Here is a 6603-nt window from a genome sequence, read left to right on the forward strand (position 1 = left end):
ATCAACATGAATATTAAAATCCCCTAATATTATAGTCTGATCAGAATCTAAGACAATAGTCGATAGGAAGTCGGAAAACTCAGTAAAAAATTCTGAATATGGGCCGGGGGGGCGATAAATAATTATGAGTAAAACAGGTTTTGGAGTTTTCCTGTTTGGGTGACTTAAAGACAATATGATGCTTTCAAATGAATTATAAGCATTTTTAACTTTAGGGCTGAGAAGTAAGCTAGACTGTGATATTACTGCCAAACCACCTCCTTTCCCTGAAATCCTGGATTTCTGATAGTTAGCACAAGTGGGGGGGGTTGCTTCATTCAATCTAACATAGTCATCCTGATGGAGCCAAGTTTCTGTTAAAGCTAAAAGACTAAGGTTGTTATCAATGATCAACTCATTGACTAAGAGGGACTTGGAGGAAATGGATCGAATGTTTAATAAACCGCATTTAATTACATCATAATTCTGCTTGTGAGAACTGCTGTCTGTCACTGTAAGGTTTCTATGACGCGCTCCTTTCATTTGTCTTTCAGCACATAAGCTAAAGCTAGGACCTGCTTGACTTTCCCTGCATGGGTTTTGCACCGGCACTAACCCTAAGGGAGGCTCAGAGGAGCGTTTTACACTGCTGCTCTGCGCCCGGGTCTCGTCTCTGGATTGTCAGGTTTACAGACTAAGGCTAGCAGAAATGTTTCTAGAAAGAAGAGCGGCACCGTCCCGGGTGGGATGGACGCCGTCTCTCCGCATGAGACCGGGCTTCCCCCAAAACGCGCTCCAGTTATCCACAAAATCAACGCCGTTTTCTGGGCACCATCTAGAAAGCCAGCGGTTAAATGATGAAAAGCGGCTGTACATTTCATCATTGACTAAGTTCGGCAGGGGACCAGAGAAAATTACAGTGTCGGACATCGTCTTAGCCAGTTTACACACCGAAGCTACGTTTAACTTAACCACCTCTGACTGTCTCCGTCGGGCATCATTACCGCCTGCGTGAATCACGACTCGACGGAACCTGGACTTACTCTGAGCTAACATCCTAAGGTTCCCCTCGATGTCACCAACTCTGGCCCCCGGATAACACCTGACAGTAGCCGCTGGGAGCTCCACGTTTCTAACTTCAGAAGAGCCGATAACCAGAGTTGAGTGTTCAGCGGGTGTGTCGCCGAGGGGGGAGAACCTATTACTAACGTGGAGTCTCGGGTGCTCTAAGTTTTTGCGTTTAGCACTATGTTTCCTCCCAACCGGTGCAAACCCCTGAGTGTTTCCCGGCTGTTGGGAGGGCGCTGGGGTGCTAGCTAAGTTAGCCCTGGCAGCGCGGCCCGCGCTACGAGTAACGACCTGGCGAGCCAGCTTAGCTTCCACTGTGCGGAGCCGCGCTTCTAACTGCTCCAGCCTGGCCTCCAAGTCTAACACAAGACTACATGTGACCGAACGCCCTCTTACATGTGCACCCCAAATGGAGACTGGATTTCATAAAGGTTAAGAATATACAATTTATTAAAAACTTGACACAAATTCCATAAAAGAGAAAGTTAAAATAGACTCGGACAGTTGGACCGCACTCCAACACTGCATGAGGGCGGCTGCCTCCTGGATCGCCTCAGCCCCACTGCACTGGCGGGTAGCCACAAACACCACCAAGGGAGATCTCTGATCCAACTCTCACCAGGAGTACCTGCTCAGGGCCCAAATGCACACAAAAACAAAACACACCACAACCCAAACAGTGATTAAAAGAAAATACAAAACAGAAGAGGTGCACCTGAGCAGGTCACCACTAATTTATGGGCTGAAAACAGCAGGGTCCCCCTTACACAATACTAAATATGGCACCCACCAGCTACCATAAGGATAAAAGGAGGAGGCAGCCACCTTCAGCCAGGTCCAGACACCAAGATACTAAAAATGAGCACAAAAACAGTTTAAAAATGGATAAAAGCAAGGGTGTCAAGCTTGATTAAAACATTAAAAACAATGACTAAAAACACTAAGCAAAACAGCAGTGGCAACTCTGCTGGAAAAAGAAAAATAAGTTAGTTCTCCCCTGGGACAAACACATGTTTTACAAACCCTTATATTACCTCTCATGCCCCAGGGTCAGAACTCATGCCACCACCTGTTAATATAAATAGAATTTAAAATGTTGCAAACTCAAATGCTTAAAAGCTTTAGTAAAAACGGTCCACATGTCAAGCTCACCCACCAAGGCCAAACCAGGAAACCAGCATCTAGATGGAACTCCCACTGCTGTTATTTATCAGCCTTGTGAGCCAATCACAGCTCAACAGACAGGTGCTGGCCATGAATGTTAAACTATGGAACACCATGAGGGACAAACCACCACCCACAGCTCTGTCTGTCACATACACTTAACACACCTACCGCTATCTTCACTAAAGGAGGCAGGATCCTCACTAAACATATGGGGCAGGAAAGAGGGGTGAAGGCGGAGGAGGTAGAAGCCATGCTAAATGCTGGGCTAAGGCTAGCGGTGTTAGGCTAAGGAGAAGCGGTTTACTTTGCAAACTAAGAATAAAATGGACAACAAGGAGTTAACACAGTAGTGTATTCAATAGTTAACTAAAGATCCTAAATGTGAATATCAAACCAGATAACACTTAAGTTAGGTAACAGCAATCAGGCCAATAGTAAACAGGAGCAGACAGTCAAACAACGATCAGGCACTGGATTACGGTCACCTGGAAATGACGTCACAGAGAGAGATTAGGAGTCTGCAGTCTTTGTACAGATGATCTACAATCTTTCTACAGACATCTTAAAGTCTTTCTGCAGTCCTTTACAGCCCTTCTATAGTCTTTTAGAGCCTTTCTACTGTTTTTCTAATAGTTTTTCTGCAGTCTCTTCAGTCTTCCAACAGTCTTTCTGCAGTTTTTCTACACTCTTTTACACGGGGCATATCCGTTTAAGAAAGTGAAAAAATATGAAGTTTTTAGTTATATATTATTCAAAATCTTAGTTCAAAGCGGCTAATCAGAAAACTCTGATGACCCAGCACTCTAGAAGCATTTAAACGCATCATCTGCACAAATCTGGAGACCTTTGAGAGTCTCAAAGCCTCTCGTGCACTGGTAACTCTGATATGTGTGTGAATGTGGTTCTGTGTGTGTCTCAGGCAATTTGTGTGCACTATTTAAAGACTTGTGTGTAGGAGTCATTCAGAATGTGTAGTTAGTATCAAGCTTCTGTCATTTCAAGTTGTGCATGTGTAAATGTGTAAATTGTATTTTACGTTTTTGATTTTCAAGTGAACATGTGAATATACAATTGCAAGTACACAAAGTTATGCACACACAAAATGTATTGTTGGAGATTTACAAATGATTAATTACACACACACACATCCAGTGAGAAATGAAGCTAAGAGCTTGAATAGTCTTTTCTTAGTTGTAAGCACAGCCTGACAGACGACGCTCTGAAATCTCTGAATGCTGGCATTGAACGCAGCAGATCTCTGCACAGCGTCGCCCACAGGACGACTTCAGGTCCTTGTCAGTTTTAGAAACACTCCAGTCCCTGCAGCGTCTGGAAATCCGGCTCATCCAGGGAACGAACAACAACACTAACAAAATCCTTTTGGAAATGAAGGTGACTGACAGCTTGAAACGCCTTGATTGTGGTTATGCGAGCACCATAAAACCTAACTGTAACTGTAACTGTAACTGTAACTGTAACTAACCTGTACCTTTAGGCGCTTCATTGAAAAAAAACAAACTTGGTTTGTTGTTCCTTCTGAAGATCAGCTAAAAAAGGTTGGTGGATTTGATAAGTTGATGTGTAGCATAAGGGAGAAGCTCTCCTGCCAGTGATATCAGCCCAACATGGTCAGTTTGGTTGCTATGACGACCCACTGAACAGCTTTGCTGCAGCATCTCTACTTTTCTACTCATTTTTAATCATCTGTTTTCTTATCTGAAAGAATTGAAACAAAGAAATATATTGATCATTTCTTTTGGTCAGATGTTTGACCCCCCCCCCCCTTAAACTAAACTGGATTTTCTTTGATTTTTTTTTTGCAGCTCAGTGACAGAAACTCATACGATGCTTCCATCTGAACATAAAACCTCTGTAATGTGGTCTCACTTGTGTTTTGGACACAAAACCTCACTGAATCTGATCTGTGTGAAAGATTCACAAAACACTGGTGATGAAAGACAAAATCCTCAGTTTTGAAGAAAACGATCCAAAGCTTCATAGATAAACCACTTCACTTCTCATTTTCATGTTCGTTATGTTTGCTGAAGGGATGGATGCCTCATACTGAATGAATTTAAGCCCCCAAAGATGCTTGATGGAAACAAACCAAAAGACCGATTAGACCTGTAGTACTAAGAAGCACAGCAATGATTTGCTAGTTTGCTGCAGTGAAACAAGATGAGGAGAAAGTCTGGTCTGCAGTGAAGAACCGCGATGTAAAGGAGCCCAGAAGATGACCGACACTGTGGTGCAGAGCTGCACTCACTCTGAGCACAGAGAAGAAAATCATGAGGGGAAAACACTGAAGAGAGGCAGAAAGCATGGAGCTGTGAGGCTGAAAAGACGAGGGGAGAGCGTGAGCGAGGAGATGGGCGAGGGTGGGAGGACTGCCGGGAGAGCAGATCCAACGAGGACAGACTGAAAATAGAAAGACACCGCAGTCTAATGCAAGAATGTGGGGAGGGAAGGCGTGCACAGTGATGGCGGGGAATCAGTGGCTTCTGAGAGAAATATCAGGCACAGACGGAACAGAAGAAGGAGATGTTACACCAACGTCTAAATGAGCTCTCCTCATTCAGACACTTTAGTTTGAAAAGCTTCAATAAAAAAACTTTCTTCATCCGTGAATTCAGCTGTAGGAAGTCTGTCCTTCCACCGCCGTGCTGCCTGGAACGGTGGTACCAAACACAGAGCATCTCTGCAAAAAGGCCACGTTCACAGCAAGGATCAGGGGGCCTGGTGGGGAAGAAGGGTCGACGGTTCCTGAAAGAACAGCCCCACCCAGAAACTATTTTAAAGAACCACTGCAAACCGAGATGAGAATCAGGGGGTGTGGCCTCCTTTCTGCTCAAACAGTGGCAGAAGTGTGGCTAAAATGGAGGGAAAAGCCGTTGGCACCAACACCCTGAGATCATTCAGCTCATATACGACAAACTAACAGGTCACCTGAACAGACTCCACATTAACCTGCAGGGGGGGGTTGGACTTTGACATTTGAGTCACTAATTGCTCAGAGACAGTGAGGCATGAAGGTCATTTTGGTGAAGAAGAGGTGTGACTGAGAGGAAGACTTCAGCCTCTTCCTCTGTGGTTGTTGTGATCCGCTTATGAATGCTAAATAACGCCATGACCTGTGCCAACTGTGCACGGCGCCGGGCCGCGGCCATCAGAGTGACTGAATACCTGGCCATGCAGTGACAGGTGGATTGAACACGGATGAGGGACAAAAGGTCGTCAATGTTAACAGGAGGTGTGGTGTAAATGTTAGGAATGCACTGATGTGGACAGTGTGTGTGGGAGTGAGTGCGTGATGGTGTGTGGGGGTGTGTGTGTGTGTGTGTCTGTGTGTGTGTGCGTGTGAGTGTGTGTGTGTTAGTGTGTGGATGTGTGATTGTGTGTGTGTGTGAGTGTGGGTGTGTGATTGTGGATGTGTGAGTGTGTGTGAGTGTGGGTGTGTGATTGTGGATGTGTGAGTGTGTGGATGTGTGTGTTAGTGTGTGTGTGTGTGGATGTGTGATGGTGTGTGTGTGTGTGTGTGAGTGTGGGTGTGTGAGTGTGTGTGAGTGTGGGTGATGGTGTGTGAGTGTGTGTGTGTGTGTGTGTGTGTGTGTGTGCGTGTGTGTGTGAGGGTGTGTGAGTGAGGGTGTGTGTGTGTGGGTGTGTGTGTGTGGGTGAGTGTGGGTGTGTGTGTGTGGATGTGTGATTGTGAGTGTGTGTGGGTGTGTGACTGTGGATGTGTGAGTGTGTGTGGGTGTGTGTATGTGTGTGAGTGTGTGTGGGTGTGTGTGTGTGGGTGTGTGATTGTGGATGTGTGTGTGTGTGTGGGTGTGGGTGTGTGATTGTGGATGTGGGTGTGTGATTGTGGGTGTGGGTGTGTGATTGTGGATGTGTGAGTGTGTGTGAGTGTGGGTGTGTGATTGTGTGAGTGTGTGTGAGTGTGGGTGTGGGTGTGTGATTGTGGATGTGTGAGTGTGTGTGGGTGTGTGTGTGGGTGTGAGTGTGTGTGGGTGTGAGTGTGTGTGGGTGTGAGTGTGTGTGGGTGTGAGTGTGTATGTGGGTATGATTGTGGTCCTGTGACAGACTGGTAACCTGTCCAGGATGCCCCCCGCCTTTGCCCGCAAGTGGCCGGGATAGGCTCCAGCAGCCCTGTGACCCCGAAAGGGAACAAAAGAAGGAAAGCGTTTAGCCGATCACCGCTAGCTCCACTGAGAAAGTGGGCGTGTCTGTTAGCCTGGGGGCGGGGCTGGCAGTGCAGACTCTTCCTGGAAGGGGTGGTCCCTCACTTTATGACATCACAATGTGAGGAACCGTTGGTTTTGGGAGGGGCTGATGCTCAGAGAGCAGGTTTTTAGAGGAATACTCAGAAACAGATCAGAATATCACTTTGAG

At 46.1% G+C, this 6603-nt stretch overlaps 1 long non-coding RNA gene across 2 annotated transcripts; it reads right to left on the reverse strand.

The window, feature by feature from the left end:
* Positions 1–1479: 1479 nt before the first annotated feature.
* On the reverse strand, positions 1480–2245 carry LOC105357650 (uncharacterized). 2 transcript variants are annotated; one of them, XR_013659254.1, is made up of 4 exons: positions 2204–2245; positions 2082–2116; positions 1838–1899; positions 1480–1675 (listed from the first exon to the last, which is right to left on the reverse strand). It is a non-coding gene; the product is annotated as an uncharacterized LOC105357650 (long non-coding RNA). The 2 variants fall into 2 exon arrangements; XR_013659255.1 differs by having other exon boundaries at positions 2200–2222.
* Positions 2246–6603: the final 4358 nt, after the last annotated feature.

The sequence above is a fragment of the Oryzias latipes genome, chromosome 12, assembly GCF_053564925.1.
Source record: "Oryzias latipes strain Hd-rR chromosome 12, Olatipes_Hd-rR_3.1".
In the NCBI taxonomy this organism is placed as follows: domain Eukaryota; kingdom Metazoa; phylum Chordata; class Actinopteri; order Beloniformes; family Adrianichthyidae; genus Oryzias; species Oryzias latipes.